The sequence below is a fragment of the Lemur catta genome, chromosome 7, assembly GCF_020740605.2.
Source record: "Lemur catta isolate mLemCat1 chromosome 7, mLemCat1.pri, whole genome shotgun sequence".
Taxonomy (NCBI): Eukaryota; Metazoa; Chordata; class Mammalia; order Primates; family Lemuridae; genus Lemur; species Lemur catta.
Genome location: NC_059134.1, coordinates 92,061,645 through 92,089,058, shown reverse-complemented (window position 1 = coordinate 92,089,058; position 27,414 = coordinate 92,061,645). Strand labels below are relative to the sequence as shown.

At 52.9% G+C, this 27,414-nt stretch overlaps 1 protein-coding gene and 1 long non-coding RNA gene across 4 annotated transcripts in view; one reads left to right on the top strand and one right to left on the bottom strand.

Moving 5' to 3' along the window:
- TSPAN18 (tetraspanin 18) overlaps positions 1-18,076 on the bottom strand; it is a 176,337-nt gene extending 158,261 nt beyond the window's left edge. For both annotated transcript variants that reach the window (XM_045557871.1, XM_045557872.1), the window contains exon 1: positions 17,893-18,076. The gene's annotated coding sequence lies outside the window, so the exon portion shown is untranslated. The remainder of the gene's footprint in view (positions 1-17,892) is intronic.
- An 8,132-nt stretch (positions 18,077-26,208) lies between these two features.
- On the top strand, positions 26,209-27,179 carry LOC123641755. Of its 2 annotated transcripts, XR_006736344.1 has the most exons (4): positions 26,209-26,227; positions 26,524-26,564; positions 26,676-26,758; positions 27,070-27,179. It is a non-coding gene; the product is annotated as an uncharacterized LOC123641755 (long non-coding RNA). The 2 variants fall into 2 exon arrangements; XR_006736343.1 differs by having other exon boundaries at positions 26,210-26,227; positions 26,524-26,758.
- The last annotated feature ends 235 nt before the right edge of the window (positions 27,180-27,414 follow it).

The window sequence follows — 27,414 nt, the reverse complement described above, 5'->3', positions numbered from 1 at the left end:
GATGGAGATGAGAGACTCAGGGAGCTGGCACGTTCCCGGGCGCTGGCTGCCCCGTAAGGCAAAGCAGATGCTTGTCCGTGGGCAGGGTAGGGGAGGCGGACCTGGTGCTGTGACCAGCAGGATGAGCTGCTGGGAGCTGCAGTCACTGCCTCGCCTGGGTGCCTGGCCCTGCCCGGTCAGAGGAGGACCCTGCCCTTTGGCGCAAGGCTGGGCCAGGGAGGAGGGCACTGCCAGGACCCCAGAGAACGGGTTTCCCACATGCCACCTCAGCATCACCAAAGGGAGGACTGGGTCCAGGCAGCTACACCCCAGTAACCGAGTCTCCCCTCCCCACGGGCACGGGGCAGGCAGTGGGGAAAGCGGGCACACGTAGCTCACCTGACCATCCACGTCCACCGGCATAATCCTGTCCTAACCCTAGAATAGTCTTTTGATGTGGGTGTTACCCTCCTCGTTTTACAAATGGGTAAACTGAGGCTCAGAGAGACCGAATAACTCGCTCCTAGTCACCAGGATAGCACATTTAGGTAGAGTCAGGATTGGAGTCCAACATGGCCACGAGACCTTTGCTCCTTCCTATCCCACCCAGCTCACCTGCGAAGCCTTTCTCCCTGACAAGGGTTGGGAGTCCCAAAGAGAAGCATTTTGTCATGGGTCCCCGGTTCAAATCCCAGCAAAGACCCTGAAGCAAAACGGGAGAGGCAACACGGCCACCCAAAGGGGGCAGCTGCTCACCCCCAGGCCACTTTTGCCACATGGGGGTCCTGACTGCACGACCGTTCCATTTGTCAAGGAAAGCAGCAATCCAGAGTTTATGTTCCATCTCCCATTTTGTCAACTGGTTAGAATCAGCTGTAATATTTTATGGCTCATTAACAGAATTTTTTAAATTGAAGTATAACACATAGAGAGAAAAGTACCTACATCTGAAGTGCACAGCTCAATGAACATTCGCAAGCTGAGCACACCTATATAACATATGTATATATAGAGAGAGACACACACCTATATATACCTGTATAACCTATATAACCACCAACCAGACAGACAAAAGAAACAGACCAGCACCCAGAAGCCCCTTGTGCCCCTTTGGGGCACTCCCCAACTCCTGTCCAGAGGTAATCACTGTTGGGACTTGAACCACCATAGATGCACCTTGCTGACTTTGAACTTTATGTAAATAGACTCATAAGTCACCATTTTGCATCCTTGGCCTGTGCACTTCGTGCATTTTAGCCACTGGCCAGAACATCTTCCTTGTGAGCTCACTGGAGCCTCACAAACCCGTGCACTTTAGTGAGGCATAGTCTAATACCCACTGTATACTGATGAGTGAATTGAGGCCTCCATGGGCTGTCAATGGCTGTACTTAGTGCTTCTCCACCAGGATGAAATTATATTACAATCACATAAGCAGCCCCTTCAAAATGCACATGCCCAGCAATGCACTAGTCCAACTCCAGGGTACCAACCAGATTTTCTGAGAAAGGAAGATGCCCACGCACAATTACTTTGAAATCCGGCCCAACAGAGAACCATCACCTTAGCAGTGACAGAGCACTCAGGTGCCCAGTTCCCGGGCTCTACCCAGCACCCCAAGATTCTCCAGATCTATTCTGTATGCCGGCACTCAGCCCTCCTCCAGCCAAGGCAGACATCAATAATTGATCTTGGCACTCCTTTCTGCTGAGCCTGGATAAAACAGCCTCATCCACCCTCCAACTGGGCTCAAGGCAGGCCCTACCAATCGATCAGCGTTGGCATTTGAGATGAAAAGTGTTTGCCATCCCGGTACCACCTCTCCAGGCTGCTCCTGCTACTCAGAAACCCTGGTTGCTTTCTTAAGCAGCGCAGCCTTCTTACACCGAGGATGGTTATAAGAGAAACAGAGAAGGACCCAAACCCAAGTCTGGCCCCGTTCTTCAGCTTATTTGATTCTATTCCTCATGCCAACCCTGTGAAGCTAGCTGTGACAATGATTTTTATCTCTGCTCTGGTGTGTTTTTATTTCTGTGTTTGGTTTTGGAATTTGGCCCTAGTTTTTATAGATGGCAAACAGGCCCAGAGAGGACTAGTGCCTTGCCTAGTGTCACACAGCTGGGCTACGGCAAACCTGGAACTTGAATCTACATGTTCATTTCTAGTCCAGGGCTCTCTCTCTCCACTCCATGGAGTTTCTTGCAACCAATTAGGCACCACTGGAAAAGCCAGAAACATGACAGTAACCTTATTCATTTCAAACCAATCACATCTGTTTCCTTTCTCCCCTGCTAAGCAGTAAACAGTGGAGACAGGGCCCGGGCTGGCTGCAGGCTGGGATCTCAGCGCAGAGACAAGACTGCGGCCCAGAACAGACAATCTCACGTTGATCCCTGGGCTATAGGAAAGAGATTTTCCCTAATGCAACCGAGATTGGTGATCTGACATGGCTGAAAATTGCCTTTTCCGAAGAGCTGTGCACATAAAGCCAGGGAGGAGCGGCACTGTGCAGGTGCTCCCAGCAGCAGCCCAGGGGGCCTGTTGTCTCACGCTTTATGTCTTTATTAACATTTGCAGAAAAACTCACTGTGCATTTGGCGCAAATGAAAACCAAGCAATCTCATTTTCTCCCCTCAACCAGGCCAGGTGGCTCCTTCTTGCTCTTTCCCCCTTGCTCATGCTAGAAATTTCTAAAAGTTCCCTAACATCCACAAATCGGCCTTTTCAAGGCCATTTATAGCAAACTGTGCCCGAAACTGGACACTTGGATTGTATTACAGCAGCATTTCCTCCCTCAGTTACAGTTTTATCTTCCTCTCCAAAGTCTTTTCCTCCTACAGAGCTCTGGGGCAGAGGAAGTTGCCCGGCATGCCTGTCCTGGCCCAGGAAACAAAGGCAGGGCTCACAAACTGCAGAAACACTGTTTGGGAGTCTTCCTGCTGCTCTCAGAGGTGGCAGAACAGGTGTGACAGAAACTAACCCAAGGGCAATTCAAAATGTGGGGGAGTCCTAGCTCAGGGCAGAGCAGCCCTGCAGAGGCCCCATCAGTGCTGCGCTCAGCATGGCTGTGACTTCATCTTCCCAACCCCAGCACTGCTGTTATCTAGCCTCACACAGAACAAAAGGAAGCACCAATACTGAAGTGGCCCGAGGTCACACGAACCAGAAGGGGACAGGGCTGGACTCCAGCCACGATGGCCTGACCCCAGCCCCCGGTTCTAACCACTGCATCCCACACCTCTTTCCTTCCATTACCACCAAAGGGGCAGGAAGGGCTTGGCCTAGTCCTGCTGCTCCTTACCCCAGAGACATTGTCACCTTCTGCCTCCAGCGTCACACAAATTTCTGACACCAGCCCTCGGTGAGGCCTTACCGCACAGGTTCAGGACCCAGCAGAACCCACACAAGCACACGTGTGCACCCAGACATGCATCACCTGAATTCCTTCTTGGGGGAACAAGGGCCACTTCTTTCGACAGCCCCCCTTAACCGACAGGACAGACAGCCACATAGACGTGACTCAGGAAGGTGACCTGCCAGCTCCCATAGGAGGGCTCATAAGAGTGGTGTTTTCTAAGGAGCCTCTACGTATCAGGGTGTAATTCAGTCTCAGGGGATCAGGAAGCATCGAGCGTGGGAGCAGGTGCCGCCCCCATGAAGCTGTCCCTCTGCAGGTACAAGACAGGGAGCTGCCCAGGACCTGTAGAAAAGGGTCTCTGTCAACGGCCTATGGCAGGGAGGGATGGTGAGTTGGGCGCTATAGGGGCCATCTTCGCCGTCCCTCTTGCCCTCTGCATGTGAATGGTACCAAACCTGAACCACCTACATGGGGGGCAGGGGGGTCCTCCAAGTGAGACCAAAGGAGCGGAACACTCTGAGGGAGGGACAGAGAGGGCCTGAGACCAGGGAGAGGCTTGGGAGATGAGGAGTGGGCAGGAGAGCCCAGGCAGAGTCAGGGACAGGGGAAAGAGTTCCAGTGGTGGGTGTGGCTGAGAGGCTTTTGGGACCAGAAAAGTCAATTGTGCACTATTGGGATGGATAGTGATGAACCACCCTCTGGGTGCACCATCTGCAGGCTCCAATGTTTAGTAAAAGTCCAGCACACACAATGGAAGGAAGGGAGGGGGGTGGAGAGGGAGGAAGGAGGCAAGGAGGGAGGGAAGAAGGAGAGAGGGAAGGAAAGAAGGAAGCTGGGAAGCCAGGCAGGCTGGCTACATGCAGCAACACCGGGACCCATTTCTGCACTCAACATACCTCCCGGGCAAAAATTCCCTTACAATGGAAAAGGCCAGACCTTGCTATCGTTCAGACAAGTCCTTCCAGTTTTTCATATACCCCTCTACCTGCTAGGTAATCTACCAAATTCTGTGACTCAGCACCTCAGGTTTCCATTGTGTAAAATGGGGATAAAAGGCTCACTTCAATCGAACTGTTGGGCATCAAATGAGATACAATTTACATGGATCCAGGCTGGGCACCGTGGCTCACGCCTGTAATCCCAGCACTCTGAGAGGCTGAGGTGGAGGATGGATTGAGCCCAGGAATTCAAGACCCACCTGAGCAACATAGTGAGACCCCATCCCTACAAAAAAATAGAAAAATTAGCCGGATGTGGTGGCGTACAACACCTGTAGTCCCCGCTACTCAGGAGCCTGAGGATTGCTTGAGCCCAGGAGTGTGAGGTTGCAGTGAGCTATGATGACAGCACTGCGCTTCCAACCCAGGCAACAGAGCAAACCCTGTCTCAGGAAAAAAAAGAAAAGAAAAGTGGATATGGGTCCAGCGTGTACATAGAAAAACTGCTGTCTTTCTGGAAAGAAAAAGGAAGAGAAGGGGACAGAAAGGGAGGGGAAGGAGGGGCCAACGCCCAGCACCAGGCCAGCACTTGACCTTGGTTTTGCTGTCCCTATTTCCAGATGAGGAAACTGAGGCTCAGGTGGGATAAATAACTTGCCAATGGTCATGCAGTTGGTAAGGGGCAGAGCCAGGATTTGAACCCAGATCAGTGGGACTCCAGTGATGGGTTCTCCTCCCTGCTACGGCCCCCATTCAAACGCCACAAGGACTCTACCTACAGCTGCCCTCGGATCTCTTCCCTCCAGCAGGGTGTTTAATTTTAATCCCGCACATTTCTCACCAGCAGACATACAGGAACTTACATTTTAACTATATTATCATCATTATTATTCTTTTTCCAAAAGATTCTATCAGTGAGGTCATTTTTCTTTATACACACACACACACACACACACACACACACACACACACACACACACACTCTTGTCTTCTTAAACAGGTCTGAATAGACCTTTGTGAGTAGTTGGACTACGTAGAAAAAAAATTGCTCCTTATTTAAATTCAATTACATAGCAACCACTTTTTGAAAAGAATATTTTTATTTGAGCTCATTGTGCATCAAATCATCAGACACTTTCTTTCATCAAACTACTTGGAGAAGGAAAAATTATCAAATGAAAGGGAGGAGATGTTATGCATATCATCCCAGCCAGTGAAAATAACACGGATGAATTGTCCTCTTTTGCTCTTAATTTATTTAAACAACATCCCCACTTCCATCAACAACCACGCCCTCGGCTTCCTGAGCGCTTTTCTCCAGGGGACGCAAAGCTCCCGGGTCATGTTCCCCGTCCCCTGTCCGAGAGACTCTCAGGGGAGACCCAGGGGCTCTGGAGTTGGAAGGAGACCCAGATGACAAGCAGCCCTGCTCCCCTGATGTGGATCAAAAGTCCATGGGGGACACGAAGGTTTGTTAGAGGCAAACCAGGACTGGGTCTGGACTCAGGCTCTCTGGACTCCCAGTCCAGTGCTCCCCACAGCACTTCAGCCAAGGAACAGTGGGGGACAGCAATCCATGGGCTAGGTCTAGCTCCCCCAATTCCTTGACAATGCCACATTCCCAGGCCTCCTGGTCCTGCTGGGGGCCCACCACCTCTGAGCTGGGCCCCCAGTGTCCCCATGGGTTCTAGGCACAGAGAAGGGAGGGAGGAAAGACCCTTGGGGAAGTCCCACCTACGGCCAGCCCCAGCCCCTCAGAGCACAGGTGACTCCCCCTGGCTGGCCCTCCCCTCTCACAGGAGGAGCAGGCAGCAGCCCCCAAGCCACTGTTTGCCTTGGCTCTGCAGCCTGCTTTCCCAGCAAGAATCCTCTGGAAAGGAAAATAAAACAACAACAAAAGCCCCTTTGATCTGCCCATCGCTGCCCTCATCACACGCCGGGGGAAGGCCCTGTATCTTGAACCCTGGGTCTCCTCCTTACATGTCCTCTCCAAAGGACCCCTGGGGCTCCTACCCACACCCAACCTGGCCCAGGTCCCAGACCCTGAGAGACGGAAAGGCCAAGGTGATGCTTGTGGGGACCAAGTGGGGATGGGCAGGGGGCAGGAAGAGGCCGGGGAAGGCCAGGCAACCATGAGGGAGAGCAGACGGCCGTGGGCCCAGGCAGCCACTCCAAAACAGGTGTCTCTGCAGACTGTCTGCTCAGTGGGGTGACGGGAGACAAGCGTTCAGTCCACCAGTGGGGAGTGGACGCATCGCGCTGTCCATGCCGTGGAACTCCAGGCACCCGTCACAACGCGCCTCCCCCTTAGCCCACGGTCCACCCAGGAGAACCTCCACCGCGTCAGTGACAGTTCTCTGCCCTCGGGGAGCTCTGACCTCAAGCAGCCCTTCAGCCTCCCGGCCTGGAGGCGTCTGTAGTACCAGGAAGCTAATACCCCTGGGACCCTCAACCAGCGAGACCGACAATCAATACCCAAATCCTTGCTCAGGGTCTGCTGTTGGAGATGCACGACTACAACAGGGCAGAAGCACTTGTGCCAACACAGACCAAGTAAACAACTCTCGTGACGGGTGCACCAAAAGCCCAGACTCCACCACTGCACAGTATACACATAGCAGAAAAAAGATAAATAAAACTACTTATCAACAAAAAAAACGAACAAGTAAACAAATGCAAGATGCAAAGCAATGTGTACAGAATGCCACCAGGTCTACCAAAAGAAGGGCGCTGAGAACACAGAAGTGCTCGTTTACTGAGAGAGCAATTCGAGACACACAAGCAGCTGGCAGCACTGGCATCTCTGGGCAAAGATGGGTTTAAGGCTGAGAGGTCCCTCCCACTGAATATGCTTCTGTTCTATTTCCATATTCTCTATGTTTACGCTTCATTTTTTTCTAAGTCTTTCATGAGTAAAACATAATTATTGTCAAAGAGCTGATGACTCCAGGGAACAGACCGTCTGGTGGTGAGGTGTGGGCTCCAGGTTTGCATCTCTGCACCTCTGTTATCAGCTGTGTGACCTTGGGGAAGTGACTTAACCTCACTGTGCACCAGATTCCTCAACTATAAAATGAGGATAATCAGAGTACTGAATTAGAAGGTGTTATGGGCTGCACTGTGTCCCCCAAAATTCACATATTTAAGCCCTAACCCCCAGTACTGCAGAATGTGACTGTATTTGGAGAGCTGCCCTTTGATGGGGTGGCTAAGTTACAGTGAGGCCTTCAGGGTGGGCCCCGATCCAGCCTGACTGGGATTATTAAATATTACAGGAGGAAATTCGGACACACAGGAGACACCAGGGGAAAGAGCGTGTGAGGATGCAGTGAGACAGTGGCCACCCGCTCGCCAAAAGAGAGACCTCAGAAGGAACCAAACATATCAACCCCTTGATCAAGGACTCCAGCTTCCAAAACTGGGAGAAAATTAACTTGACAGGACTTAGTTTATGGAGTCCTCACAACAACTCAATAAATTAGGTATTATTGTTGGACCGACTTTATGGACTCACGGCAGGGGGGCTGCAGTGTCCTTGCTGTAAACCATTCTGCTGGTTGATGAGGTCAGACATGTACACACCTGGCACCCTGCGAGGGATCAATACATGTCAGCCGCGATCACTCCCCAAGACAACCTGAAAAGACTGGTTTGCAGAGCAGAAAATGGAGAGAAGGCAAAAGAATTTCTCAGGCACCTTATGAGCACCTGCCAGGTACCCGGGGCAGTGCCAGGTGCCTGAGACACAGGAATGAGCAGACATTGTCCTGCCTTCCAGAGCTCACACTGGAGTCGATGGGATGGATGTATAAAACATCACGCAAAGAAGTCAACAATTCCCAAACAGTGACAAACACCACTATGGAGAGGACTTAGAGCGCTGTGCAGTGATCAGAGCCAACAGATGGGGAATTTGGCCCATGTGGAAGTCAAGGAGGACTTCCCAGAGGAGGTGACGAAGGGATTGGGATCCAAAAGACAAGGAGGAGTCAGGTAACCAAAGAGGGAGGAAAAAACAGTCCAGGGAGAGCATGAGGAGAGGCCCATGTGGTGGGGACAGGAGAAGGAAACAGGGCGACAGGTGGGCTGGAGACAAGAGTCAGGCCTGGGTGGGGACGGGGCGGAGGCCACATGAAAAGCCTTCTGAACACAACGGAGGATCCACCGAAGGGTTTTAAGCAAGGCGGCTAACACGATCACATTACACAGCAGATGTTTTCCCTGGCAGTGTGTAAGCTGAACTTCTGTAAATCGAATCTATTGTTGAGGCCGTAGGAAGCAAGGGGAATCTTAATCTGTCTATAAATTGAATGACGACCTTCTAATCCAGCTGGCATTTTCTGAGGTCCGGGCTCCCTGAAATGAGGTGCACCTGTTGGGTGATCACACTGGAGAAGGACTGGCCTGTCCCTGGAGTGCTGGAAACGCTGGGGAGCGTCTCTGACCACACGTCAGTCTGTCCCCCACAAGATCACATTCTGAATGTGACCTCCCCCTGGGCCACCACATCCTGCTTCCCGCAGCGACCACAATCTTCCGGGGTCCCCTTCCTCAGCTTCTCCTCATCTCCCCGCTTCAGCTAGTACTGCACTTCCATGAGGAGGCCTTCTCTGTCCCCAAGCCCCTGGCCATTTCCACAGCACCCTGTGGCTCCCGGGCTTTGTTGCCATGGTAACCCCAGTCCCCTACATAAGAGGGGTTCACGGGTAGAGGCCTTGGTGCATAGCGGGGAAGGATGGGATCCCAAGCTAAGCATTCTTTCATTCATTCATTCACTTGTCGGATCAGCACGTATAAACTGAGCATCTGCTCAACCCCAGGCACCGAGCTCCACCCCACAGGCTCCACGGAGAACAAAACAGAAACATCTCGGCCTTGGCTCTACAGGGGGAAACAGATGATAAATAAATCATATAGAGTAATTCTAACATTCATGGGATACTTTTGATGTCCCACATTCCATCCTAAAAGATGATGCATTTATACATTTTAACCAAACCCTATGAGCTAAAATGGCAGCACAGAGAATTTAAGCGATTTCTCAACAATCAGACAAAGGTCAAGGTAGGAGGCTGAACTGGGATTTGAACGCGGGCCATTGTGTCCAGAAGCTGCATTGCTAACCCTCCACCGAAGGCTGCCTCCTCTGCCCAGTGGCACCAGGTGAGGCTGCGTATCAGAGCCCACCAGCCTCCACGGCTGAGCCCCAAACCCCCGGCCCCCGAGGGCAGGGCTCTGGAGCTGACAGTCACCGACAAGCCCTCCCAGGGACCTCCCTGCACAGACGCCCAGAAGCCCCCCTGGAGAGAGAAGCCCAACTTGCAAAAGTCACCGTGACTTCTGGGGTGCTCAAGGCGAACCCAGGATAAATACCAAGCAAGAACCATTCATCTCCACAGATACTGTCGACGTGCGAGGAGACAGACCCGGCAGGCAGCTCCAGACAGAAAAGTCGAAAAAATGCAGGTGGTGTCTCTCATTCAGTCGTTTCAAACAATTATTTCTAGAAAACATCCTGTCTCCATTTAGTTATAATTCATATATGCTGATGCTTCCCGAGCCCTGGCTGAACACCCGGCCCCTTCCAGGCATGCTGGGTGGGAGCAAAGTGGGTAACACGACCGACAGGCGCTGAGCTCCCACGAAGTGTGTTTTGATGACGGCATTTGCCTCCTTTGATGCGCATAACTAGAATATGAGGTGGGTGTAAAACCCCACTGTATTGATAAGAAAACTGAAATGGATAGACGGCAATTTGCCAATCACCTACGAGTTGCGTAGTTGTATGACCTTGGGTAAATTACTCTTCAAATTGATTTCCTTGGTTGTAAACCGTGCAGTAACACTACCCACCTGCTATGGGTCCAACTGCACACCCCAAAAAGATATGTTGACACCCTAACCCCTGCTACCTGTGAATGTGACATTCGGAACTAGGGTCTTTGCAGATGTAATCAAGCTAAGATGAGGCCATTAGGCTGAGCCCCAACCCAACATGCCTGGTATCCTTACAAGAAGAGGAGAGACAGACACCCGGGGAGAAAGACATGTGTCGGAGGAAGGAGGCAGAGATTGGAACGAGGCATTCACAAGCCAAGGGACACCAGGGATTGCCAGTAACCACCGGCGACCAGGAAGGAGCCAGGGAGGATCCTCCCCTGCAGCTGTCAGGGAGAACGCAGTGCTGCTAACACCTTGATTTCGGACTTGAGTCTCCAGAACTATGAGAATAAACTGCTGTTGTGTTAAACCACTCAGTTTGCGGTACTGGGTCACTGCGGCCCTGGGAAACCCACACGCCACCTCACAGGGCCGCGGAGCTGCTCCAAAGCTGCTGCCCCGCCCTGCAGAAGTGGAGGTCCGGGGGCAGGAGTGAATGAGGTGTGTCTGAGGGCCCCAAGGTGCCCACGTCGCAGCTCCACCGGCCTAAGTGCCGGCCCACGCTTCTCAGAGAAACCCGGAGTCGGCATGTCTCCAGCTTCGGAGAAAGGCCACTCTCTTCAGTGCCCCCAGGGACAAGTGTCCACTATGCCCAGGTGGGGGATGGGCCATCTCAGAACCCTGTCTTGAGGAGCAAATTCTTCCTAACCGTGCACTCCTGTGTCCAGCTCAGCCAGCCACAAGGTCCACTGAGAAATGCCGCATTCCCCTGGGGGCTAAAAACCCGCAACCCCCGAGGGAGGGGTTCACGGGGCCTGCTCTGGTGGAGGGAGCCCTAAATGTCAGGCACCAGGTGGCCCAGCACGCTTGGCCCGCTACGGCGCACGGCAATCTGTCCCCCCAGCAGGCGAGGCAGCAACCCAGGGGGGTGGGCGGAAGTCTCTCTCGGCAGCATCCCCCAGCCCCGCGCCCCCAGTGGTAGTTAAACATGAAAAGACAGGCCTATGCCAAGGGCGGGAGGACCCAGTGACTGGAGTTTAAGCACGTGTGCTGGGCCCACTCCCAGCCTCGCCCCAGGGGCTGCTCCCCTGCCAAGGGCAGCTCTTCCTTCTTGCTCAAGTGGGAAAGGAGAGATGCAAACACAGTGACACCTACCATGTGCTGGGCACTTGACTAGCTTTTCCTGTAGTCTCACCATTGTCCAGGGCAGAAAACTGAGGCGGGCTCCAAGAGATGAACGAGTGCTAAGTAGAGCAGTCAGGATTCGAACCTAGGTCTGGCCATCTTACTGTCCCCAGAAACACAGGCCTGGAAAGCCTCATCGGGCCATCTCAGTCCATTTATGTTGCTAAAAGGAATGCCCGAGTCTGGGTAGTTTATAAAGAAACGAGGTGTACTGGGCTCACGGTTCTGCTGTACAAGAGCACGGCGCCAGCACTGCTTCCGGTGAGGCCTCAGGCTGCTCCCACTCACGGCGGAAGGAGCAGGAGAGCTGGCGTGTGCAGAGATCACGTGACGAGAGAGAAGGAGAGAGAACCACCAGCTCCCCTGGGAACTAACAGAGTGACGATAGCACCAGGCCATTCGTGAGGGATCCGCCCCATGACACAAACACCTCCCGTTAGGCCCCACCTCCAGCACTGGGGCTCAGATTTCCACAAGAGATGTGGAGAGAGACTTGGAGGTCCAACAAGCCAGACTATAGCGGCCCCTCTCCTTCCCTGCCCAATCGCACACGGAGACAAAGGGCTGCATGGGGCCGCACGGCTGGGAAGGAGCCGCAGGTAAGCACATGTGTGCTTTGGGGGACAGCCCCGAGCTTGAATGCACAGCAACTCCCAAAGCAGTGTGCGTGGGGCCCACATCCTATGGCCCTTCTCCCTCAGCTTCCAGATAGTTCCTGCAACCTCCCCTCCCACCCCTCCCCCTGCCACAGACACACAGAAGGTTGGGGAGTGGGGGGAGGAGAAAGGAGCAGACGTGGGTTCTAAACAATCCTGGGAGAAGTTCTAGAAAAAGTTCTCAGAGCAGTAAACTTCAGTAAACTCGAGGGGTCCTGGGAGCCCTGGGCCGAAGGTCCCTGCTCTGTACTCACTCGACAGCCCCCGGCCTCAGTGGGCCTCAGTGGGCCTCACCTCCCTCCAGCGTATTATAGGCACAATACCATCTGCCCAGAAATAGTTTCTGTATTTCTATAGACAGTCTGTAATCTATAAAGGGCAATGCACATCAGGGATTATCAGGAAAAGGAAGCTTCCATGCGTTAGGAACTGACAAGGTACCCGGTCAAGCCCCCAGGAGGGTGAAATTAAACGCAGAGAGTCAGTGCTCACGTCCCTGCAGCAGCTTCCCTACATCTCAGCTTCCCTGGAGGCTGGTCTGGGGCCAGGTGGCAGTTCTGACCAATGCACTGGAGCTGAAGTGACGTGTGTCACCTGCTAGCTGAAGCAACTGAGTGCTAGTGTGGCTTTCCCATCTCCCCTCCCCTTCTGCGCTGACTGTGGGTGCCACACGCTCCAGAAGGGGCAGCCACAAAGATGGTGGGGTCACCATCAGCCTGGGTCCCTGCGTAACCGCGTGGAGCCCAGACCCGCTTAGACAAGTCATGTGAGTGGGAATAACCCTGTTGTATTAATTAAGCCACTGAGATTTTTGGAGTCGTCTGCTGCAGTAGCTAATGTCACTTAGCATAACAGTGTTCTTGTTGCTATTATTCTGATTTTCACAGATAAGAAAACCAGGCCACACTGCCAATAAATGGCAGAAACAAGATTCAAATTCAGATGGGTGACTCCAACATGTGTCCTCTTTCCATTACAACTTCTTGTTGCTTAATAAGATCATTCCCCTTGGTAAGCAGCCATGTCCCAAAAAGCTCTTTCCCCTCACTGTCCCCCAGATGCTGACGAATCCATGTAGGATGAAAACAGGGAATCCCACAAGGTGCTCTGAGCCTGGAAGATGATCAAAAGCAGGGAGGAGGGGGCCTGACCGAATCTAAGAGATATCTTTCCTGGGGCCTGGGGCTCACAGGAGGTTTTGATGCAACAGGAAATATCATACAGTGGTTTGGTGCACAGGACAGAGAATCACAGCAACCTAAAATCAAATCCCATCCTTCCTGCCTTACTCTCCAGTCTACAAAACGGGGCGACTATCTGAACCATCCTGGCAGGGGGAGACCAGGATGAAGCATTGTCTAGCTCCTGGCCAATGGTGAGCATTCCCCAAACATCTGCCCCTACGATGCCATGATGATCACCTCTGGGATAGCCCAGAGCAACAGCCTTGCTGGACCGACGTGAGGAGGAGACGCAGCCTGGCCTGTCCCTTCACAAGCAGCCGGAGGAGGCTGCCCCAGCCAAGACAGCGGGTAAAGCCCAAAGCCTTGGACCGCAGACCTGGCCCAGCCCGTGTCCCTGCAGCAAACCCAGGGCAGACCACAAAAATGGACGCGGGGCCAGCCAGACATAAAGCAACACAACGGAGGAACCAGATCATTTACTTGAAAGTCGAAAGTGTCTTCTAGAAAGACAGGCTCTTACTTGGGTGAATCTGAGAGAGGATGATCAGCTTAAACTCATTATCTGCACATATGGTCTTCGTACCACGGTTAAGGGTGGGAAACAAAGGGTGGAAGGAAAGGACAGGCAAATACTAGCTGATGAAATATCATCCCTCAACTGCCAGAAACCAGGATATTTGCAGTGACGTCAAATTAGGCTCCTTGCCACGGGGACGAGGCTACCATGAGAATAATCACAGGGCTCAGGAGCACTCCCTCAATGAGGAGACAGAGGAGGAAAAGAACCAAAAGCGTGACTTATTCTACCCTCAAAGAAGATTTTTACACACACACAAACACACACACACACACATACCATGCTCACAATACTGGAAAGGATCAACGTTGAACTCTCCCATTATACGATAATAGTAATGACAATGACAATGCTGGACATTTATTGAGCACTTACTATGTGTCAGGCACTCTGCTAAATGTTTTGCAAGTTTTATCTCATTGACTATTCACAACTTGCAGGGTATCACTAGTCCCATTTTATAGATCAGGAAACTGAGGCACCAAAGGTTGAATGGCTTAAGGTAACACAACTGATACAGAGGATAAAGCCGACATTCAAACCCAAGCAGTTTAACCACCATGCATTGCTGCCTCTAAAGAAATAGGGAAACTGAGGTTCAGAGAGAGGCAGTGACTCACTCGAAGTCACACTGCTCCATTCGTTACAGAATGAGGATGAGAAAGCAAGTCTCCTAACTCCTAGTTCAGTGACCTTTCCACTCCATCGTGTTGCCTTCTAGTATGTACACACCCGCCCACGACCAGCGAGCATGTTTTTGCTCATCTCCAAGTTGTTCAATGCACCAATTAAACCATCAGTCTTGGGTGCAGACAAGGGGCAGAGGCTGGATCTTAAGCCAGCAAGTGCCAGGATGAAAGACCTGCTCTGCCAGCTGCAAACGCTGGGCTCATCGTTGCACGCTCCCTCTCTTTTTAAAAAGTCTTTCATGATCCTCACCCACTCCCTCAGATGGAGCACTGATGTGGGTCCAAGGTGCCAGGCTGGGTGGTAGGAGGAGCCCAAGCTGGCACGCTTGCTCCATGGCATCAGGTGGCAGAAATGCCTGATGAACGGGCGTCATCTGCTCTGGGGGCCCAAAGTGCTGGTTTCCAAGCCCCCCTCCCTTTGCTGCGTCCCAGCTGAGCATGAACAAATGTTCCTGATTTTTCTTCTCAGCGGCTGATGAAATAGGCCAGAAGAGCAGCCCTCTGGAAGGGGAGGGGTCCCTAAAATGTGCAGCCCAGAAACTGACATTGGCTATTCCCAGGGAAGAGTGGGGTGTGAGCTTGCAGACTGCCATGGGACTCCCAGCAGGAACTGGTCCCCGACATAACCCCCTCTACCCAAAACTGCTGAGCATTTTGTCCACACAAGCCAAAGCACGACAAAAGCTGGTGTCTATTCCACTGGGTTCACTCAGGCAGGACTTTGCTGTGCAGGGTTGGGTGGATAGAGGCAAGAATTGGAGAGAAGGATGAGCCAGGACGGAAGGCAGAGCCCAGCAGGCTGCCCACCCCCTAAAAGGGCAGGCTCTCCTAACTCTACATTGCAAGGCCCCCAGAACCTCTTTGGCCAACACCCTCATTTACAGACTGGGACAGCAGGTTCCAGAGGGAAAGTGACTAGCCCAAGGCCACACTGATGATCCAGAAGAGCTGGATTTCAAATCTGCCATTCTCCCTTTTCCTGGCCCTCCTCCCCCAAATCCCTGCATAATCCTTTGCCTCCACAGCCTCCAAACCTGTTCCTGCCCAGCACCCTGTTCTCCAACCCACCCACCCTGGACCATCACAACCTCATTTAGTAACTCAGGCAGCTGTTTCCAGGCTGATGTGGAATCTTCTAAAGGGCAGCGTCCTAAGCCCAGCCCCGGATTACCTTCTGATTCTAGACAGTGTCCTGGAGCTTTTCTTGCCGTACTACCATTTTGGCCTCAGGTTGGGTAAAAACATCACATACATTAGCCCTTTGAATGGATCTGGGAGAAGGGGAGACAAGAAAACAGAGCTCCCAAGAGTTGAAACCTAGCTTGGTCAGAGGTCTCAGAGTTTGCCTGGGAGAAGTCTACGTCCACATAAGGTAGGCTAAGTCCAAGCACGGACATCAGAAGTCCTCAGGGGCCTCAATCCCCTCCTCAATTTAAGACAGGTGGGATGAGGGTGGGGGTGGAGGGGAGGCAGCATACAGGAGCTGCAGGCCTTCTGGGGCTCCCGCACGGGTTCCAGGGCAAGGCTGTTCCTAGCAGCCTTCCCTCAGCAGAAAAACAAGAGTCACTAAAAGCAAAACAAAACAAAAAAAAACTCTTTTGTTTTCTGGCCCCCTGGAATGTCTTAAAGAGGATTCCAGAGACAACAGCTTCTCCACCCTTCCTTTCTCTCCTCTCTCCTCCTCCTCCTCTATTCAAAACAAAAATCATGCTGATCTTTCTCATGGATGGCAACTCGTCCCAGAGCATTTCAGTAGCACCCAACAAAAACACTTGGCGGCTACACCAAACTCGGGAGCCTCATCTCTCTTTGAGGGACTGCCCCATGTCCACCACCTTTGTAGGGGACTCTGAGGGCACCGAGCAGGAGGGGCCTGTCCAGGGAGCACGCGCCGCTAGCCAGGAGAAAGGAAAGATGGGGCAACAGTCCCTCCAGTGGCCCTTCAACGCTGGACAGCCCCAGATGTGCCAAAGATGACACTCTTCACAGATGCCGGCAGCTGTCCCCACACTTCCCAAGACACAGACACACAGCCTCAACACACAGGGACCCTGAGTCAAACAACAGGGACACAGAGCAGGCTCCCACCAATAACTGAAATGACCAGACCACTGTGGCCCGGAGACCCCAGACCCAGGGGGTGGGGTGGAGGCCGTTGTTGACTGCTGAGAAATTTAACACTTGTGCTTGGGCTGCTTAAGTCTTCAAGGCCCCCCATGCCCCTACCCTGTGCCTCCCAGGTTCCTTGTGCCCAGAGAGGATGGCTATACCCCGAGTGGATACACCCCCGGACCCCCATCCCACCCACCCAGCTAGGGATTTGGCCAGATCAGGGAACAAAGGTACAACTTTTACAAAAAGGGTGCATTTTGCAGTTTGAGTTTCAGCAACTCCAAGAAACCTCGAAAAGTTAATTCTTAAACCCACCCTCCCTACACCCTTTCGCTGATAGTGTAAAGTTTCTTTTGTTTTTGTTTTCGGGAGGTGAATTTCCTATTCACCCACGCAACCTGCCAGCCCCCCAGGAAAAATAACCTCATGACTGCCGAGCTTTCCAGCACACAGCCCCCTCGGCCTCACACTAGGCCCCCTCCTCTAGCCCGGCTGGGGCTCGCCGGGCGGCCCCCGCCTAAGTTGGCCGGTCTGCGGGGCGCGACTCCCGGCCTCGGGCGCAGCGGTCTCGGAGAGCCGGGACTCGCCTTCCTGCGGGCGCGCGGGCCGGGGCAGGGCGCCCCCTGGCGGGAGCCCGCTCACCTCGCTCCAGCCGGGACCCGGAGCCGGCGCGAACCCACCCGAGCCGAGCGACCCGCCAAGCGGACTCCCGCTGCATCCCTAAATCTGGACATGCCGGAGCTGCCGATACACCCACCACCCTAGGGAGTCCCGTTTCTCTAAACCGCACACACCTTGTCGCAAATAACGGAGCCCTGGAGGAAAGCGTGGCGCCCCGCCCCGCTGCCAGGGACCCCGAAGGCGGCCCGCCCTCAGTGCCGGTGCTGGGCCCACCGATCCTCCCGGCGCGGATCCCCGCTCCGAGTCCCTAATCCCTACCTGTCCTCCTACAGGGTGGCTGGGGCGCACCCCAGTCCTCCGGGCGCAGCCCTGGCCGGAACCCCGGACCTTGCAACCACACCTGCCACTCCCCGCCTTTCTCCGGAAGCCCCCACTCACCCACCCAGGGCGCTCGGCGCCCAGGGCACTGCACCTGTCCCGGCGAAGGCCCCCGCCCTCGCGGACCCGGGACAGGGATGGGGGCGAGCCCGTCCTCCCTGCCCCCCCCCATGCTAGTTTGAGTAGAACTTGGTTCCTGGGCTTCCCGGGGACAGTCCGGGATCCCTGTTGCACCCCCTCCCCCACCGTGCGCACAGCCTCGGGGCAGCGCGCGGGGTCCGGTCCCGGGCGCAGCGGCGGGGCGCGCGGAGGCACGGGGGAGCGCGGCGCCCTACCTTCCCGCGGCGGCAGCTGGGATCCCGCGCCAACTCCCGCCGGCGGCCGCGGGGGAAACTTTCCCGGGCGGAGAGGCGCGCTCGCAACTTGCTCGGCGCCGGCTGCCTTCCCGGCGGCGGCGGCGTGTCCGGGGACCCGCGGCGCGAGGCGGCGGCGGAGCTCCGGGCTCGGGCCGGGGCCGGGACTCGGGCGCGGGCGGCCTCGCGCGGCTCCGCCGTGGATCGCTCGGCGCTGCGTCCGCCCCGCAGCCTGCAGCCCCCGAGACGCCGGCGGCAGCTGCAGCCGCGCGCCCGCCCGCCGGCCCCACCTCCCAGCCACCGCTCCGTCCCTCCCTCTCCCCGCGCCCCCTCCTCCTGCCCAAACCGCCTCCCCTCCAGTCTCAGTCGCCGCCGCCGCTGCTGCCGTGGCGGCGGCGGTGTAGGCACGTCTCTTCCCGCGGCTGCCCTCGCCACCTCCCGGCCTCCGTCTCCGCCTTCAGTCCGGCATCCAGGCCTTGCTCTGGGGGTCCCTGGGCCACGCTCTGCCGGGCTCCCCCTCCTCCACCCCGACCACCTCCGCGCTCTGTTCAAGGACCCCCTGGCTGGGTCTGCATTCGAAGACCCGTTGGGGGAGCGGGGAGAGTGTCACGCTGGACCTAGAGTATTTGTTCCCAGGGAACTTTCACACTGCCCCCACGGCCCGGCCGCAGGGCTGGGGGTGCGGAGCCCTGGAAGTACCTGTTGAAAGCCTGGGAATGCAGATGACAGAGGGGGCTGTGGGGGCTCCATCTGGCCCCTGACCCCAGATCTGATGCAAATGACTTGATTGCCAGGGGCCAGACCTGTGTCTCCCACGTCAGGACTGGGGGTTGGCGGGGGCGGGGAGGTGGAGGTGGGGGGTCATCTTTTCATCTTTGTACTACTGCCACAGCCGCACCCCTGCCCAGCCCCAGACGGCTTCACTGAGACTTGTAAGCTCGGAGCCTCCTCTGTAGAACAGCTACCTGGCTCCTCCCCAGACAAAACAGACAAGCCAGCAGATCAAACGGACAGCCCATGTGAAAGTGCTCAGTTACCGCGAGATGAGAGGGGCTCCAGTTGCCCACTCCTCTCTCCTTGGCCACTCTGTTTTGACTCCCAGCTCTGAAGTTTCCACACCCAGTCCCCATGGGCCGTGGGCATTCGAGCACACAAGAGCTCTGCAGGAGGTCCCTCGGCCAACTGATTCTCACTAAGGAGTGAGTGACTGATAGGAGTTGAACCTACTCCTGTCTTGGACATGAATGTTGGTAATGTCAGGCCACAGGACGGAGTTTTGAGGGGAAGGAAGTGGCTGCTTTTCCTTACCACATTCCAGGAAATGGATACGTCCCTCTAAGGACTTCTGGGATGTCTGGCCCTTTCAACCACTTCACTGAATCACGGAGGGGCTCACAGAGCCGGCATATGGCTGGGAGAAGAAGCCCTGGATCCACAGCTTCTAAAGGGACCCCAAGTGAGCAATGATTCACCCAAGGGGAGAAAATCTCTAGAAGAAGAATTCCTATAAAAGGAGGACAAGGACAGCTCCACATTCACCCCTTCAGCTGCCAAAACAGGGTTGGGGTAGAGGCTGACCCTTCTGGCTGAGAGCCCCGCAGGCCCTGCTCTTGTGGAATGCTGCCCTGGGTGGGCCTCCTTGTACACAAGGAGCCACATAAATTTAAAGAGGAAACATCCTAAGCCTAGAATAAGGGTGCTGGGGCTCAGGAGGGGGAGGCCAGAGGCAGCAGGCAGGAGGGGTAGAGCATCTGAAGGTCTGGGGGTGAGCAGCGGGGCAGGAGGGAGTGGGGGGAGAGAGTGCAGGTTGGCCATAAGTCTCAGACACCCAGCTGGGGCCACAACTCCAGTTCCAAGTCCCAGTTTCCCAGACCTCAGCCCCTCTCCTGCCTGCACGGAGAGTCTGGCCCTCCCTGTGCACCAGCCAGGGCCATCTGCTTAATAGCTTTCTGTAAATCAACTCTTACTTTGTTATCTTTCTGTTTTACTCAAATGTGCTTGTTTTTAAAAAGATATGTTATATCATTACCATAAATGGAAAACCAGCATCACATTACTATAAATAGAAGGTAACCATAAAAATAAATACAATGAAAACAAAACGGTGTTATTAAATTCTAACAAAGTATCTTTAACCACAATAATAATAAAAAAAAATTCTAACAAGATACTGTTGCCTGAGGAAGGTGCTGAGGCCGCACTCTGGCTTGAAAAGGGAGATTAACAAGGGCTAGAAAGGTGTCAGAGACATATTTGCAACAAACTCATGGTCTGTAGGGTTGAAAGAGAACAGGAGGGGGACCTGCCCCCACTGCTGGCCTGGTCAATCAGGGTATTGGGAGCCCTTGGATGAATGACCTTAAAATCTCCTAGATCTCTGATGTCCCACAATTGGGGAACTCAGTTCTATATATAATCGGTAAAAAACAAAAACAAAACAAAAAAACCTTTTGTCAAAAGTTAGGAACTCTGAGAGTGAGTCCTGGACAGGATAGAGCCAATGCAGGTTGCGGGGAGAGTGTGCCTCCCTGTCACAAGGTAATCTTGGGGCACGTGCTCCCCTCTCCGGCCTCAGTGCCTCCACCTGTAAAATGCGCTTGGACAAATGGCCTGTAGAACCCCTTTGGCTATTTTACAAAAGCGAGAAAAGATTCAAGCTTGTGGCTTATCAGGAAGCCGAGAAGGTGAAAGCTCTACCAAGGAGAGGGGGTGGAGAGGGAGAGGCAGGGAAGGGGAGAGAGCACTGGGGGTGTGAGGAGGCTGGAAGGCCAGAGCCAACTGATTGGAATCTAGGTTGGCATAAACCCAGGAGTAGCCTGGCCCAGAAAGTTCTAGGAAGATTCCAGAAGGAGCCTAGTGAAGAATTCATTGTAATCCAACTACTTCATTTTACAGAAGGGAAAACTGAGCAAGAAACGTAGACTAGATCCTTCCCTGTCCTGGTTAAGAACTAGGCATTAAACCCAGACCTCCTGACTGCCAGGCCAGGGTCCTTTCAACTCCTCCTGCAGTTGAGGGTCTAGTAGAAACAGTTCTGAAAAGACTTACTTTTCCTCCCAAGGGCTTTTAGGCTTTGTTGTTTTCCAGCACCTGGGGAAAAAAGTAGAATTGGCCTGAAAGCTTCAAACTCACCATAGTGTGGCCAGTGCTGGGCCACCCAGGTTCTATGCACCAGTCACTGGGCACAGCACACCTGGGGTGAGCATTGGCACCATAAATGGCATCATGGGAGCACTAACACAGAGCAAAGGGCCCTAAACCAATAGTCCCCAGACCCAAGCTCCAGTCTTGGGCATCTCGGTGATTCCCATCTCTCTGGGCCTCAATGTTCCCATCTGTAAAAGGAGGTGTTTGGACAAGAGCAGTGGGTTTCAGACTGAGCTGGTAGGTCCTGCTGCTAGTTGTCTTAAGGACAGTGGGAGAGGAAGAGCAAGCTCCCTTCCAGCTTTAGCCAGAAACAGCTTTTTCCTTTTCATTTGTTTTGCATGACGGTGTCTCACATAAGATTTCAAGGAGAAAGTATCCCTCATTTAAAAGGAGTTTGACATCACTAGAAGGGATGACCCCTGGCTCCTAACATTCATAATGTTGCAGCTGATTAGACTGTGAGCTCCTCAAGGTCTGGGGCCCTGCCTTGTTCCTCTCTGGGTCTCCAGGTCCTGATGCAGAGTTGGCACGCGGGGGGATTTTGCACACCACTTCCTAACTGTGCCACCCGAGCCAGCCTCTTACGCGTTTCTCAAATGCGAATCATAACTGTAACTCTGGCATTGAGTGGCTGTGTGGGTCCCGTGGAAAACTCCTGGGACTGATCGATGCTCAGGACAGGTGAGCCAGATGCATGAATGGCTGAATAAATGATGCTAGACCTAGACAGGGCAGACTCTCACTGGAGGCATGTTGACCTCCCAACCTAGTTTTTCCAACGCAGTCTGCATTTTAAATGCTTAATCATTGCCTTCCTGCTTTTTTTCTGAATTGTCTCCTTTTATATGTAATTTGCAATCATGTCCAAAAAGTGACAGTTCATTAAGTGTGCAACTGAGAGTGATTAAATTTGTTTATCTTTGCAATGAAATAAATTCACAAATCCTAGGAACACCCTTCGGGGGTTTGAAGGATATTGTCTTGACCCTTGAGGGCCTAGACTAGTTCAGAGATCCTCCACTTTCTCTCTTTTGCTCCCTCCAGTAAAACACCCGCAGGCCATGGGCTGCCTCTCTGAGTGTTTTCAGCACAAGGCCCAGGGACGGCCTGCCTGCTCCTCCTCCACCCCCAGGAATGCCGCTGGCTGGGAGCTGGAAGGAAGGGATGGGATGCTCATTCACACACACACACACACACACACACACACACACACACACCCTGCAGGAAAAGAGGTAGTGTCTTGGAAGGCTCTGCTGGGAGGGGCCAGGGTCAAGCTTCTTCTAGATGCTTTGTAGGTAGGTTTTCCAGAAAGTAACTCCCTGGGAATAACAAGGGAAGATCTTGCTGGGTAAGGAGACTGCTGAACCTTCATTTCCTTAATGAACTGATTATTAAATAGTACAATACTATTATAATAACTGCCATTTGTGCAGTGTTTGCCTGGGTAGAAGCTCAGGTTACGAGGTTAAATAGGCCCAGGTTCAAAGCCTGCCTTCTTCAGTCACCAGCTCTGTAGCTTGGGGCAAGTTACTTTGCCTCTCTGTGCCTTAGACTGCTAATCTTGAACGGGAGGAATGGCAGGCACTGTGCTAAGGCCTTTAGAGGCCTACGAGCTCACTCAATCCTCCAAACAACTCCATAAGGTAAGGATGGTGGGGAGGCCCATTTTACAGAGAGGAAAACCTAGGGAAACCTGCCAAAGTTGTCCAGCAGATAAAGAACTGGGATTCAAATCTTTTTACTTACATTAGGACTATTTGCTCATGAGACAGAGAGAAAGTAGTGGGCAGGGAGGTCAGGAGGCCCAGGGCCAGTCCTGGCATTGAACCTTCTGACTGTGTGGCCTTGGCCTAGTGGCCTAACTTCTCTGAGCCTTTCTCCTCCTCATCTATAAAGGGAGATAGTAACACCTGCCCCACAGAGCTGTTGTAAACACTGAAGGAGATGACATCTGCACAGGGCTTTGAAAACCAGAAAGCAGGTAATAAATGTAAGACTTTTTGAAATCACCATCATCACCCATGCTGAGCTGCTGAGATTCCAGGTTTAGAACCCAGGGTCTCGCAGGGGCACCTGGTACAATTTAGCCACACAACAAATATTTGTGAAGGTGTGATTTGGAGCCAGGGGCTGGCTCTGGTACCTGGGCACCCACGTGTGAGTAAGGACAAAGAATGCACATGGTTCCTGGCACAATCAGCACAATCAGAAAACCTGTTCATTCCAGACTCATCCTGTGCGACAGCGACAGTTGTCCCATTTTACAGACAAAAACACTGCGGTGATGCCGTGTTGACCAAACCCACCAGCAAGCAACTTCAGCATTTAGGAGGGCTTGAGTTCTGCTTCCCAAATTAAGTGTTCTTTGGGCCCAAACTGCCTCATTTTCTTCTCTCCAAGCCTCACGTGCTTGCAGATACCCTCTTCCCTCTGTGAACTATGAGCCCCGACTCCAGAGCCTCTCATGCCCACCCCTTCTGCACTCTGATGCAGACTCCTGGGGAAGGAACGGAAAGGCAAGTTCATAGTATCAGTCAGCCGGGATCTCGGGCAGTATCCGGGAGTTCCTGCCAGGAAGCTCTCCAGGTGCGTGCATGGCCAAGGGCTGTCTGGCACCTGAGCAGCGGATACGTTCTTGGGTTGCTAACAATCCCGCCATAAGTCAGACCAATCTTCTTGCAGTATCGGAATGATGCAGCTCTTGGACTCCAGGGGCAGATTAGATCTGGGCTGAAATCTCAGCCCCGCTGTGACCCTGGACAACTTGCTTACCCTCCTTGAAGCCAGTTTCCTCCTCTGCAAAACAGAGGTAACCACTGCCCCTTAGGGTTTGGAAGTGTCACTGAAACAGCACGTGGAAAGTACTTATCCAGGGCACAGTAAGTACTGAAGACTGTTGTATCTATTTTCCTCACAGACCAAGTTTCATTGATGCACAAAGCACATATCGAGAGTCTACTGCATGCTTAGAGGGAAGCAAAGCTACAAAAGGCAGAAATTAAGAACTTTATTGAGCTCTTACTGAATACCAGGCACTTCATTAAACATGGTACCTCTATTTATTCCTACAAATGATCCTGTGCGGAAGGGTCTATTATTGTCCCCATTTTACAGTAGGGAAAATGGAGGCTCAGGAAGATTAAGTTACCGGCCCAAGATCTCCTAGCCGGTGAGTGGCAGAGCTGGAATTTGAGCCCAGGCAGTCATATGCCAGAGCCTGGGTTCTGTACCCTGACTCACACTACTTCATGTCTATTATCCCTTCTGTTCTTCCTGATAACCCCGTGGTTATTAGGACTGCCCCCATTTTACAGATGAGCAAAGTGAGGTTCAGAGAGGTGGAGTGACTCACCAAGCAACACAGGGGCAGAACCAGAAAGAACTCCAGATGTTCTGACTGAAGCAGCCATGACTTTGGAGACACATGGCAGGTGACTGGCCTATGAGTCCCCTTTAGCCAGTAAGGGCTACGTGCTTTGAAGCTAAGTGACCCCATAGTAGTCACACAGGGTGCACAGGCCACCGAGGAGTGTGCTGAGCGTGGTGAAGAGGCGGCCAGCCCACCTCCTGGGTGCTGATTTTGAGGTCCGCTTCATTTTCTGGGGTGCTAGCCAGCAGCAGACAGCAGAACTGAGGAAGGCAACTCCAGGCTCAAGGACAGATCTGCACCCAGCTGTCACAATGACAGGGTGTGTCAGCACAGGCCACTGGGGTGGGAAGGACGCCCCTACGGCTCCTGTTACCTGGGTAGCACAGGCTGCCTCTAGGGCCCTCAGTGTCTCCAACCTCTCTCCCTTCCTCCCCCTCCTTCCCTCTCCTTTTGTTAGGAGTTGAACCATGTCCCTCCCAAAAGATATGGAAGTCCTAAGGCCCAGTACCATGAATGGTACCTTATTTGGAAATAGGGTCTCTGCAGATGATCAAGCTAAGATGAGGCACCAACCCAACATGACCATATCCTATCAAAAGAGGAAATTTGGGCTGGGCATGGTGGCTCACTCCTGTAATCCCTGCACTTTGGGAGGCTGAGGCAGAAGGATTACTTGAGGCCAGGAGTTCAAGACCAGCCTGGGCAACATAGCAAGACCCCATCTCTATAAAAGATAATAAAAATAGCCATTCATGGTGGTGTCCACCTGTAGTCCCAGCTACTCAGGTGGCTGAGGTGGAAGGATTGCTTGAGCCCAGGAGTTCAAGGTTGCAGTGAGCTACATTAGCTTCACTGCACTCCAGCCTGGGCAACAGAGAGACACCCTGTCTCAAAAAAAGGTGTGGGGGTGGAAGAGTTTAGGCACAGTGACAGACACAGAGGGCAGATGATGCAAAGATACACAGGGGTCAAGGTCGTGTAACAACAGAGGCAGAGTCTAGACCAAGGCCACTGCAAGCCAAGGAACACCGAGGTTTGCTGGCCACCATCAGAAGCTACCAAGTGGCCAGGGAGGATTCTTCCCAGAGTCCCTAAGGGGGCATGGCCCTGCTGATGCCGCAATTTCAGAGTTTCTAGCCTCCAGAGCTGTGAGGCCAGAACTTTCTGTTCTTCCAAACCATCCAGTTGTAGTACTTGGTTATGGCAGCCCCAGCAAACTAATACACTCCCTCCCTCCACCACCCCACTTAGCTTCCATATTCCAAACATACACTTCAAGGTGACAAGGCTCAAAAGCAATGACCCCATGCCAAGTTCTCACTGACGAGTGTGCTCTGCACCACCTGTCGCTGGAGCGGATGCAGGAAGGAGTTGGGCTCCAGAGTCCTCCACTCCCTTAGGAATGGTTTCCTTAACTAAAACCACAGAGCACTTACTATGTGCCAGGTGCTCTTCTAAGTAATTTCTCAATACTAACTCTCCTCATTTTACAGATGGGGAAACCGAGGCACAGAAAGGCAAAGGCATCAGGCAGACATCACCTAGCTAAGCGGCAGAGCTGGGATTCGGGCTCTGGCAATCTGCCTGCACGATCCAAGCTCTTAACCACTTTATCTTGCTGCCTCTAATAACTTTATCCTGTTACGTCAGCTTCCCTGTCTGTTAAATGAAAACAACTTACAGACCCGCAGGAAGAAAATCAAGCCCTCTTACAGGCCCCAGGATCCTAGAGCCCACCATGGAGCCCACGGAGCCCCGAGATGGAGGGAACTGTGGCGGTGGCTAGCCCTCTGCTTGAGAGTGAGGGAACGAGAGGTGGCATATGTCCATGCTGTGTGTCTGTGTGTGCTGGGACATGTCCGTTCTGCTTCCTGTTATCTTTTTTTTTTTTTTTTTTCAGAGCGAGGCTGATTCACTTACTCAAATTAATGTTCACATCTTGCCTGACTCATTTAATGGGAACAGTTAGTTCATGTGTCAATATGTGCACTGACCCTCAAGACCCTTTCACCAAAAAAATATAGAGAGTGTCTTGTTCTCTAGCTAATGAGTGCTGGACAATGATCGGCTTGTATTTGACTTTCCCTGTTTTTCAGAGCGATGCCTGCTGACCTCCGTCTGGCGTTCTGACAAGAGGGTGGGCGAGCACCTATGCAGGAAGACAGAATCAGGACTCCCGGAAGAGAGGAAGAGGAGAGCATTTTACAATTTATCAAAAGTGATTTTACCCCACCGGCTTTCTTTGCAGATGAGGAACCTGACACGTCAGAGCGGGTCAGTGGCTCGGCCAAGTTCATCCACTGATTTACAAGAGAGCCAGGGCTAAAGCCTGTGAGTCCAGATGTCCACTTGTCTCCTTCTAGATTTCCTTCCTCCCAGGTTATTCTCTGTCTCTGCTCCTGTCTGCCTGATTCTTTGCTTTTTATTCCAAATATGTAAACTTCTAATAAGCCTAGAGACAGGCTTACGCCTGATGATTCTCAGTTACAGAGGAGCCAGAGCCAATTATAAGGCGGATAAATGTCCCCATGTGCAGTTTTTAGAAATGCTTCCCCGGCATAAACAGCTTAACTCCATAAAGCTCCCCGAGAGAATGTTTGCTTAGTGGCTTCATGTTTTTAAGAGACTGACCTTTGCTACAGGCCTTGGGTCTGTTCGGAGGATCGCAACACAGCAGACCGAGGCGGCTCGCGTCTGAGCGTGGATGGACCAGCCACTCTGGAGCGGCCTTATCCAGTGTTTAATTCACAGTGCTTGGCATCTGGGAGGGGCTCAATAAATATCTAGTGAATGAAAGAATGAATCAAATAATCAATGAATATTAGCTTTAGCAAAACAGAATTAGTAGGTTAAATCCTCTTAAGGAAAAAAAATCAAATAGCATTTCCTCCCCGGCCAAAAAGATCTTGTCTGTTGTTTTTTTTTTTAATTGTCTGTGCTACTGAGCACACCATGATCAGAGACACCAGGCCACATTCTGGGGTATG